The sequence below is a fragment of the Sapajus apella genome, unplaced genomic scaffold, assembly GCF_009761245.1.
Source record: "Sapajus apella isolate SASKATOON/1434 unplaced genomic scaffold, GSC_monkey_1.0 scaffold16, whole genome shotgun sequence".
Taxonomy (NCBI): domain Eukaryota; kingdom Metazoa; phylum Chordata; class Mammalia; order Primates; family Cebidae; genus Sapajus; species Sapajus apella.
This window is the reverse complement of record NW_022436956.1, coordinates 22,328,947-22,340,371: the sequence shown is the minus strand read 5'-3', so window position 1 is coordinate 22,340,371 and position 11,425 is coordinate 22,328,947. Positions and strand designations below refer to the sequence as shown.

The following is an 11,425-nucleotide window of genomic DNA, read 5'->3' as shown; positions in this document are numbered from 1 at the left end:
GTGGGGGGTGGGTTGAGAGAATGCATTGAGTGAGAGAAATGGAGGAAATGAATCAGCCTGGAGATTTGGGGGAGAAGAGTTGGAAAACAGGGATGAGAAAAGCTTCACATATTTCTGTCACTACCCACATACACCATTATGCAAATCGAAGGAAGACATTCCTTCTTCAAGACACTTGAGTAGCATCTGCCAGAAAATTCCTACAATAAATACGTATCGGTTATCACTACAAATGTGAATGGTGTCCCCTAGGTTGTGCAGTGCCCAACCTGTATAGCCATGTACTGTGCCTCTGCTGCTGGATGTGGTAGGAACTTGTGGAGACAGACTAGTAAACAGGGCTTTTAGAATGATTTTCTCTGTGTGATGTGATATATGTTTCCCTTTGCCGTCTCTTCAAGAACCTTTAGGGGAAAAATTACATGGCTTTTCCAAAGCTTTTGGAGTTAGATTTGTTTTTCTTTCTAATGTGTCACCGTATGAAACCAAGCCTTAGGCCTGAAGCAGTATGGCTGAGACAGGTTTGGATGACACTCATTTGCCCACACAGAAAAGAGGCTGCACAGGACGTGCCCTCGAAGACCGACGACCACTTGGCCTCAGTGTTACAGAAATCAGTCTAAAGCCTTGGGTTCCTCTTCTGTCGGGAGGCCACCAGGCAAGAGAGCACTTCAGGGTCTGCCCTCCAGGATCTCTTGTCCACAGTTTCAATGTCAGAAGCTAAATCACAGAGAACAGAAATCATGATGAGCTGAGTTTCTGAGGCGAAATGGGGTAGCTGCTTTACACCCCAGCTGTCAATACAGGGGTAGAGAATCTGAGTTACACAGCCAAAATGAGTGCGGGGGGGTCTTGAATCCAGCAAAGCTGCAAACCAGGAGTAGCCAGGCAGGTGGGCAGGGGCTGGCTTGCATTCTGGAGCCGTCGGCTGGTGCCTGCAGCAATCTTCGCAGCAGTCCCAGCATGGGCGCGTGTGGGCTGTGCAGGGACAAACCGGCAGAGGAGAGTGGCAGGGCTGTGCATGGCCCCCTCGCTCCTGCTGAGACCTGCTTTCTGCCAGGGAACTCCTTGGGCGGTTGCAGGGGGCAGGCTGGCTAGAAACACTTTGGGAGCAGATGTCTCAGGGAAAGGCAGCATTTCTCAAAGTCGGTTGGGCGTCTGCCAGCCTGCCTCCTGGCCCATGTCACCGCCCTCTCAGGCTCTGTGACCTTCCACCCTCAGCCCCCAGTTCCCCTGCATGAGGCCAGGGAGAGGAGGGAGTCAGGGAAGGGGTCAGAGCTATGAATCTTACCAGCTGGCTAAGAGGGATTATCACCGCATAATAAATCCAGGGCCAGGCGTGTTTATGAGGCTCTCGGAAGCTGCAGGAACAATATCATTTAGAAAACATTTATGCTCACGAGGTGAAGGCAATCCCACCCCTTTCCCTTATTTATGAGGCATGTTGGGTAATTATGTGAGAGCTGGGAAGGGAGGTGGTTGGGAGAAGATCACCCCTAAATAATCCTGCCTGGTGAAGCCACCATCTGGGCTGTTGTGCAGCAAGGATGGCCCCCATATGGTTGGATAGTTTATGAGCAGTGCAGCAATCCAGGGGCTAAGGAAGAAATACTTAAGAAATATAAGTAGACCACACAGATGTGGTCTGAGCTCCGGGAGGGCAGCGACCACATCTTATTCGTTGTTATAACCCTGGAACCCATCACAGTGTTGGGCATATGGTACTTGCTTAATGTACATTGTTGAATAAATTCATTCATCCATTCATTGGAGAACAGTTTGACGGGTGTCTATATGTGTCAGATTCTGCATTTAATACACACTGCTTTGTAATAATAAATAAGACAGACACAGCTTCCGCCTTCATGCAGCTTATAGTCTAGTAGTGGAATCAAATATCAAAGAAATAATAACTCAAACAAATATTTCACTGTGGTAGATTTGCCTTTCCCCACCCACGGCAGTTAAGGAAAAATGGGGAAAATGAATGAATTAAGGGAATTGGGCATAACGCCTTGCAAAGTCAACCTTAATATAAGGTTGCTTAATAACTAAGTCAAGATTAGGATAAAGGCATTCTTTCAGCATAAAAGGTTTCAAAAGTTATGTTGGCAGGAGGGCTATCCCTCATGGGTAGACCTGGTAAAAGCCTTTAGCTAGTTAACTTAGTCTCTGATGTGTTCACATGTTGGTTTGTTTTATGATATTTCTTCATGAGCAAGAAAAAGACTACCAGGGCTGGGTGCGGTGGCTCATGCCTGTAATCCCAGCAGTTTGGGAGGCCGATGTGGGAGGATCACAAGGTTAGGAGATCGAGATCTTCCTGATGAACATGGTGAAACCCTGTCTCCACTAAAACACAAAAAATTAGCCGGGTCTTGTGGTGCGCACCTGTAGTCCTAGCTACTTGGAAGGCTGAGGCAGGGGAATTGCTTGAACCCAGGAGGCAGAGATTGCAGTCAGCTGAGATCATGCCACTGCACTCCAGCCTGGCGACAGAGTGAGACCCTCATTTCAAAAAATAAAAATAAAAAAAGAAAAGAAATTAAAGAAAAGGACAACCAGAAAAGGGAGGTGGAGGTGGAAGCAAGCTGCCACCAGAGTCACCAACTGGCTGGGCAATCCTCTACTTCAGGACTCAAAACTTCTTCTTCATCCCCATCCTGTCACTTGCAGCAGAAACTGTTGGCTTGGTGCTTGCCAGAGACCTGAAGATTCCTGTATTCAAGGCGGGGCATTGCCATTGAGGAGCTAAAGCCATGTAATTGAGTGGGCTAGTCTTTTGGTTTTCAGAATGTGAGCCACAGAACCAGGATAATGCATTAGTCTTGGTCCACTGAGCTAATATAAAAGTACTCAAGTATATTTCAAAATACATTTTTCCACATCTAAAGGTAATTTGAGTCTGTAGGCACCCTTTAAACCTGTAAAGTACGTACCCACTGCCAATGCAATTGACCTATTGGAAAGATGTGTATTTGGGAGCATAGGCATGCATCTTTGCAAGTATGCAGGTGTGTTGGTTACGAGTGAGAACTGATGAGTGGGGCTCAGAGCCTGGGTCTACCTGAGTGACTGGGACACTGTGGTAGTGTGCCTCCAAGGTGGCATACATCAATGCTTCCCTCCCTGTGTGCGCATCCAGAGATGAGGTTGACACCTCCTCTCCCCTTAGCCATGGCTGGACTTACCAACATGCTTGCTAAGTCCAGAATGCCGCTGTGTGACTTTGGAGATTCAGAAGTTTGGTCACAGAAGTTGCAGCTTCCCCTTGTGCCTCTTCCTATGCTTGCTTTTAATCATTTCCTCATGGGCACCAACCTTGAGGGCCATGGTATGAGAAGCTGAAGCCACTGGAGAGGTCCCAGAAAGCATGCAGAGACAGAGAGAAGCAGAAGACCCAGGAGGTGCTAGACATGGGTGTGAGGAGCCATCTTACAAGTGGATCCTGCCCCACATGGAACCATGAGATTCAGAGAGATGAATGGCCCAGCCAATTTCTTTTCTTTTCTCTTTCCTTCCCCTCTTCCTTCCTTCCTTCCTTCCTTCCTTCCTTTTCTTTTCTTTTCCTTCCTTCCTTCCTTCCTTCCTTCCTTCCTTCCTTCCTTCCTTCCTTCCTTTCTTTCCCTTTCTTTTTTTTTTTTTTTTTTTTTGATGGAGTTTCACACTTGTTGCCTAGGCAATGGCGCAATCTCAGCTCACCACAACCTCTGCCTCCTGGGTTCAAGCGGTCCTCCTGCCTCAGCCTCCCAAGTAGCAGATATTAACAGGCATACACCACCACATCCAGCTAGTTTTGTATATTTAGTAGAGATGAGGTTTCTCCATGTTGGTCAGGCTGGGATTACAGGTGTGAGCCACTTCACTGCATCGGCAGTGTAGCCGATTTCTTCCCAAATTCCTAGACCATACAATTGTGAGCTAAATAAAATTGTTCTTTTAAGTCACTATGTTTTAGGATAACTTCTTCTGCAGCAAGAGATAACCGGAAAGAGACCCACAAAGCTCAAAGCCCATTGTGCTAGACTCCTGACCCATCTGACCACTGAGCCGGTTCTTAGCAGACTCACTTGGCCTGAGGCTCCTCTATTTAGAAGCAGCTGTTTTAGCAGAGCCCTTCCTAATTCTGGAAGAACAGAGGCCAACTCCTCTCACTCACAACTCCCATCCCTGGCTACTGCTGCCCCTCTGAGCTCACTGCATGGCTTTCCTTCCCCGAGCTCAGTTACCAGCAACCTTGGAGCGCCCAGGTCTGCCCTGGCCTGGAACCTGGGTGCCTCCAGCCTTTGCTGCTGGAGTGGGCCCTGCAGGAGGGTAAGAGGTCCTGTGAGGACAGAATGCCGGGCTCAGTGCCAGCTGCAAGGACATGACTGGGGGGTCAGAGAGAGTCAAGGGGATGAGGGGCTGACCTTCTCAGCAGGCAGAGGCCCGGGAATGTAGGGGAACCAAAAAGTACTCGATAGGTACGGTGCCAGAGAAAAATGTTTTATGCCATTAAGTAATACCAAATTGGGCTTTATAAGTGAAGCAGAGTCTATCTTTAAGACTTAAAAAAGACATTTACCACCTATTTCTGCTTAGTGCTTTACTTATGCTATTAAGCTTTCATTTCATGCACAAATGAATTATGCAGAGAACGCCACAGCTTAGTTTCAGCAGGCAAACAGTGGCCGAGCTCGTGCCTTCCCATGACTCTAGTGTCAGTGCACAGAAGGATGTTGGATGCAGTTCTGGCAGATTAGCAAATCAGCTCTGCTGCTGTTACCTCACATGTTGCCAAACTGTCAGGGAGATTCTAAAACCCCAGGTTTCAGAGGTGGCAGGGAGGGAGCAGGCTGCTTTCTGAGCCATCCTGGCTTCATTGACTAAGTTCCCAGGGAATGTTTTGCTTTCTGAGGACATAAGAGGTCACTATCTGAGAGTCTGTGATTCCTTCCTTGGCAGCAGCCCCCAGGCTGAGAACCCTCAATTTCAAAGTATCCAGGTAGCAGTTGATCAACTCCTAGATGTGGGGCAGGTCCCAGCAGAACCTCCTATTTCTTAGGGAAGTACTTTATATTCCCAGAACCCAGGGGCACATGCTCACCCTTCCAAAAGGGACAGTTTTAGAAGCACAGACTTATGTCTTTGTCTCTACTCCTAAATGACCAACTTGTCCTCAGCTTTCAGGTAACACTGGAGGATAAAAAAGCTGTAAGACCTTTCACCTGTCCTATTCAACACCCCCCGCCAGATCCTGGCTTACCTTACTGACTCTGGCTTCAGAGGAAGGCAGCGTATGCGGGAGCTTTATGACTCAATCTTAGTGGCTCCAAATAGCCCCTCGTCTAGGCTTGCCATACGATCTGAAATTCCCTCATGTGAGAAGTTGCCTTCTGGGTGAAGGTTTGCATCTTCAGGAATCCTCTGTTAAATTTCAGATAACCCCAACCATGATTCTGTATGAACCCTTGATAGTCACTAGCATTTCAGGCCTTCTCAGCAGTTGGGCCTTTCACACACCCACGACTCCATAAAAACACGCCACTCAGGTGTTTTCCTGATTGACAGCAGCATCCACGCTGCTCACTCTCTCTGCCCCTCCAGCCTTGCCCACTGCTTCCCACACCATATTGAGTATTTCTGCCTTCTCATCCCATGCTGCCACTTCCCTGTTGAAGGTTTTTCATTGCATCTCTGATTGATCCTTTGCATTCTTTCTCAATCACAGCCCAGAACGTTTTCCCAGTCACCTGCTCTAGATTATCCTAGTTAAATACTTGGCTGGTTACCTGGGATTCTATACTTCTAAATGCTCCTCATCTTTGCCTGGCAGGGGAGCCAGTACCTCACGGTTGATTAGCAGGGCTTTCAGGGAGGCATGGGGGACCCTGGGAAAGGCCCTACTGAGCAACAATCATTACCAAAACTGAAGGTGGAGAACCCCAGAGGCAATCTCTAGTTCTCCACCAAGATGATTATATTCCTGGCCCGTAGACTTTGGCTGCTATGTGTTAGTGAACCCTAGGATAGTCACTGAATTGCAGAGGATGACAGCTGGAAGGGACCTTTCTCCTGCAAGGCTAAGAGGTGAAGGGCTTTGACCAAGATCCCAGCACCAGCGAGTTGGGCAAGCTGGACCTGGTCATCAGTGCCCCTGCTGCTGCCCCTCTTCTCTGCTACTCTCAGGCTGCAGGTCTTTCAGGACAGCATTATCTCATGTGGACAACAGCCCATGCTGGCCCTGAGATACAACAATGACTGCACAGAAAGAGAGTGACCTGGGCTGCCTGTACAGGACGACACTCAGATGACAGAGGGAGCTGGACTCTGCCAACGTATATTAATCAGTTTGCCTAAGGGTGGGGACAGGAAAGGCTTTTGATTAATTGATTCCCCTATTCTCCATGTGATTGTTACCTTGCTCAGAATAGCCCATGAAACATTTTCTGCCAGGCCACCCAGGGAACCTGAGTTGGATCATAGGCATTTATTCACCTATCTAATGAACATTTTGGAGTACCAGTAGTGTGCCTGGCTCAGTATTAGGCATTGAAAATTTAACAGCTAACAAGACAGACAAGACGTTTGTACTAAGAGGGCTTTCAGTCTAATGAAGGATATAGATAAATCATTTATTACACAGATCAGTGAGTGCTATGATATGGAGAAGTGCAGAGTATTATGAAAGGGTGAAACCAGGATACTTAGGAGAAATGAAAGGGAGTACTATTGATGATTACATCAGGACAACAGGTGCAAACCAGGACTGTCCTGGGCAAACTGGGACACCTGCTCACCCTAGTTATGGAAATAAGGAGGAGGGAAAAAATCAAGAAGGGAGGGGAATCAAGGAAGGCTTCTTAGAAGAGGGGACTTACAAGCTGATTTGCAATAACTTTCTTACAGTGAGAATTCCCACAGCACATATTGATGAAAGAAGTTACATATAAATGAGATCCAGAATTTAGTTTCATTCATTTTACCCATTGACCATGCAACTGATTTTAATTTATTCCATATCACTTCCTTCCCTCAGGCAACTCACACCCACAATCAGATGATCTCTCAATAAGCTTTCCCCATCTTCATGTTTCAGAAAACAAAGCCATTTCTAGTAAGTGCCAGGCACAATTCTACCAGTTCCAGAAGCAACTCCTGACTCTCTAGGACGGTTAAAATTTCTTCCTTTTATCCAAGACCAGGAGTGTTCAGAACAAAACCTTTTTTCCAAGTACCAGACAATGTCAGTTTTTCCACCTGCTCAATGAAGTTTATGCCCTTGATTGAATCAATGCTTTCCTGTTTTCTAATGTGACTTCTCACTTCTTTTCCCCTCTTCTTTCTTGCCTGGCCTTTATGTCTCTTGTCTCCAAGGCATGTCCCAGATGTTTTCCCACTGTTGTTCTATTCCCTGTCACTCATGTCCTGACCCATTGCCATATTAGTATTCTCCAAGTCCACACTGGCATCATTCATCTATGAGATATCCTCATCCACAGCAAAAAAGAAGAAAACCAAAATACAGGTACCAATGGAGAGAAAAGGCCCATTCACTGCAATGCTCTGCTGGATTTTAAACAGAATTATTGATCAATTAAGTCCCTCAAGAGGTAACATTGGCTGTGGAGCTGCTGGTTACATCTATGAGGTAATAAAGAATTAAAATGAGAGTCCGCTGAGATGCCATGTAAGATAGGGTCTAGTGGAGAAGGCCAGTGGCCAGTTGATACGTTGAGAAGATAATTACAACAGCCAAGATCTCTCATTGTCTTGTGTAAACTCAGCCTAGGCCATAAGGCCTTGTCCTTCTAGACCACTTTGATCTGGGGAGGTCTAGGAGGCTTCTGAGAGCACTAAAGTAAAAGTTGGAAATAAGCAACTTTAACCATCACAATAGTCTCACTCAATCCAAGCGAAGTTTTAATTTGCTATTTGTAATTAGTCTTGCCCTAATGACTGGCTTTATACATAAGTGAGGTAGGTTCCCATAGCATTTCATGGTAACTGCCTTCATACAACTGAAATTAAGAACAAGTAAACAATAAAGTATCAGTGAAGTAGAATTTGTTCTAAGGGATAGCTTTTCAACTCAGCCACTTCAGCGAGGGTGCATGCGGTGGGGTAGATGGGAAGGAGAGAAGACAGAGATGGTGGAATTGATTCAAAAGGAGATACAGAAAACAACTATAGAGGAAAGGGCTTTGAATAGAATGGGAAGTCTTCCATACACATCATTAAACTCAGAAGGTAGGCAGTTTCCTAATCAACACCTTGGGAGATCCCAAAAGCCCTCCCACCACCAACAAAGACATGACAAGCAAAAAAGATTTCCTAGAGGCTTTCCCATTTGGGAGTTGTCCCCTTCGAGGATTCTGTAGTGTGGGGGTGAACACTGGGAGGCTCAGTTTATGCCGACCCCCACCGCAGTGCTGTCACGCCACTGCCAGTTGTTCCTCATCTTAATTCTACTTCCTGGTGGTCATTTTAAAAGTATCAGAGCTTTTGACACAGAACCAAAGGTAAATTGCATTTGCCATAAATGTGGGAGGTGTCCCTGTAAAGTGGGGCTCCTTCTCGTGGGAGCAGTTTTTGTTGGAAACTAGCTTACAAGTGGAATAAACCCCGGGTGTCTCCAGCTGGCATAGGGATGCGGCAGGGACAGTTTCACCCCTAACAATTAGGGGTGAAAATTGAAGATGAAAGAGGAATGTACATCAGTCATTCTGACGGACCCTATTGGTCAAAGCAAGTGTCTTATGTACATTCAATGCTGAGCAGTTGCAGACACTGAGAAATCCACAATCTGCTATCATTTCTGATGCCCAAAGGAGGCCTTTCTGGTGGGTGCCAGACTAGGGTACAACAGACTCGGCGTTAGAATCAGAGGAAGATGAAGAGGCTCCAGGTCAGAAGCTCCAGGTCAGGAAGATCACAGACTGTCCCCAGCCTCTCCTCCTCCCTCCTTGCCATCCTTAGAAAGAGGGATTGGAGTTAGCACAGCCCTAGAGGGCCATTATAGCCGAATATTCTTTGTAATTGGCTGTATTAAAGCTTTGTGTCAGCGCACAGTTTATCCTCAAATGCGAATTCAGTTTTTCTCAACTAATCCTTTTGAGTGTCCTATTAAAATCCTATTTATAAATTATAAAGAGAAGGTGCCCCAGTGGAATACACCACTTTTTTATTCCACTTGCAAGGTAGTGTCCAACAGAAACTGCTCCTGTGAGAAGGAGCCCCAAACACCTCCCACATTTATGGCAAACACAATTTACCTCTGGTTCTATGTCAAAAGCTCTGATGCTTTTAAAACGACCACCATGAAGTAGGATTAAGATGAGGAACAACTGGCAGTGGCGTGACAGCACTGGGGTGGGGGTCAGCATAATGTGAGCCTCCAAGGCCAGGTGTCTCCAGCTGGCATAGGGACATGGCAGGAATAGGCTGCTGGCCCCTAAGCCAAAATCTGTGTCAAAATCTGGGGTCAAACAGGGTGATTGTGGCCTAAAATATGAAGGATTTAAAGCCATTCATACCATGATTTCTGGTTTATTATCTAGGCTTGTATTTTCTGTGGAAGGGTTGATGGCTTTGGTTTATGAGAACCAATTAACTCATGACAGATTCCTGGAATGCTATTCTTATTCTCATTCTCATTCTCATCTCTTCTCTTCCCCACCATCCATATCTCTCTCTTTCTCTCTCTCTGTCTCTCACATGTGCATGTGCATGCACATACACACACACATACACACGCACACCACAAATTTTATGTCTCTTGCCCTAACAATTGGAACATTATTGACTAGAAAATGGGCATCTGAAGCAGGAACATAGCATGATGGAAAGAATGGGGTCACAGGCTACTTAAGCCATTCATCACATGTCACGGCCAAGAGACAACTTGGAAACCATCTAGCTGGGTAGTCTTCTCACAGCTGAGGAAATTGAGACCCAAAGATGAAAGTCAGTAACACAGGTAGTCTATGACTTTCTTGTCAAACATACAAACAAACCCCAAACTGACTGTAAACTCCTGCAGTGCTCACCTAAAGCTGTGATCAGGACAACATCCTTTGCACCTGTGCTCTACATACCTGAAGAAGGCTACCACATCCACTGTGGATTCATCCTAGGCCATGGTTTTCCTTAAAAGACAAGGAGAAAGGATGAGGCCAGTCACTGATCCCAGAATTAAGTTTCCAAGGTACTTCACTAAAGGTCATCTGGCCCTTCATGTGACTGAGGAAGAAAATGGGAATCTACAGCCGTGATAGGATCTCAAGAGAATCCCATAGTCATCTCTGGAAAGCCAGGCTGCAGCCAGCTCTCCTCATTCTTGAGCCCTTTATCTTTCTAGTCCAGGCCTCCCTGCTCCACTGTCGGGGGGAAACTCCAGCACCAGTCCAAGCTCCATGTCAGCCTCATGGTGATAAAATCGAAGCCTTTGCTTCAAGCCAGAGTAGCTCTTGAAAGAAAAGGAGAGGGTAACGGAGGAGCATATGACCAAAGGCCCAGGCACCAAGCCCCGACCTCAAATCTCTCTTCCTTCTGCTTAACACAAACCCAAGCCACAGAGGAAAGCAATGATGAGGTCACTACATTCCTGATGGATACAGAGCGTCTTTGTCCCAGCCAGCCAGGCCTCTGGCTCCACTGACTCAGGCTGGCAGGATCAAGCTGAACATTCTCTCCCTACTAGAAAATGAGCATTCTCAGAGTCTCTGAGGACACAGCCATGGAAGAGTACGAACACATAGACCCACAGAGACATTCCGCATGCACACACGCACACACATGCACACGCACACACACATGCATGCACCCCACAGCTGGGTGGGAGCAAACGCTGAAGAATAAATATACCTGACACACAGCCCAACTTGATCTCCAGAAGGAAAACTTTCCAAAATTGCTTGAATCCATGAAAAGCAATGTCTTGTGGTTTCATAATTTATAATTTCCTCAGTTTTCTTCTCCGTAAAATGGGAATGACAATATTTACCTGGAATGATTGCTGTGAGAACTAGAGAAAAATATAAAGCCCCTAATTTAGTATCTGGACATACATTAACGTTTATGCTAGTATTATTATTATTTGTTGAAGCATCTTGCCAGCTCACAATCATTCCTCCTTTCTCTGATAATTTCCTTCCTATCCAGAAAGGATGCCCCCTCCACTCCAGAACCCCACTGGCCAACTCTATGGGAAAAAGGATGCCATCAGGAGGTATAGGACCTGAAATGGGATGGGTTGGAGGCTTTTCTCCACAAATTTGGAAATGGGACAAAGAGAGGAAATAAGCTTGCCAGGTGTCTGGGACTGTGACAGGCAAACTCGAGGATTGTGAGCAGCCATATTGTACAGTATGGACTGGGAAGCACAGGAAAGAGGTCTTAGGGAGATAAACAGAGAGACACAGAGAGGGAAGACGGCATGCTGGCA

At 46.3% G+C, this 11,425-nt stretch overlaps 1 long non-coding RNA gene across 2 annotated transcripts; it reads right to left on the bottom strand.

Annotated features, from left to right (window-relative positions):
• Positions 1 to 497: 497 nt before the first annotated feature.
• LOC116556284 lies at positions 498 to 9,709 on the bottom strand. 2 transcript variants are annotated; one of them, XR_004270923.1, is made up of 3 exons: positions 9,516 to 9,709; positions 1,292 to 1,361; positions 498 to 720 (listed from the first exon to the last, which is right to left on the bottom strand). It is a non-coding gene; the product is annotated as an uncharacterized LOC116556284 (long non-coding RNA). The 2 variants fall into 2 exon arrangements; XR_004270924.1 differs by lacking the exon at positions 9,516 to 9,709 and adding an exon at positions 3,192 to 3,550.
• Between the last annotated feature and the right edge of the window lie 1,716 nt (positions 9,710 to 11,425).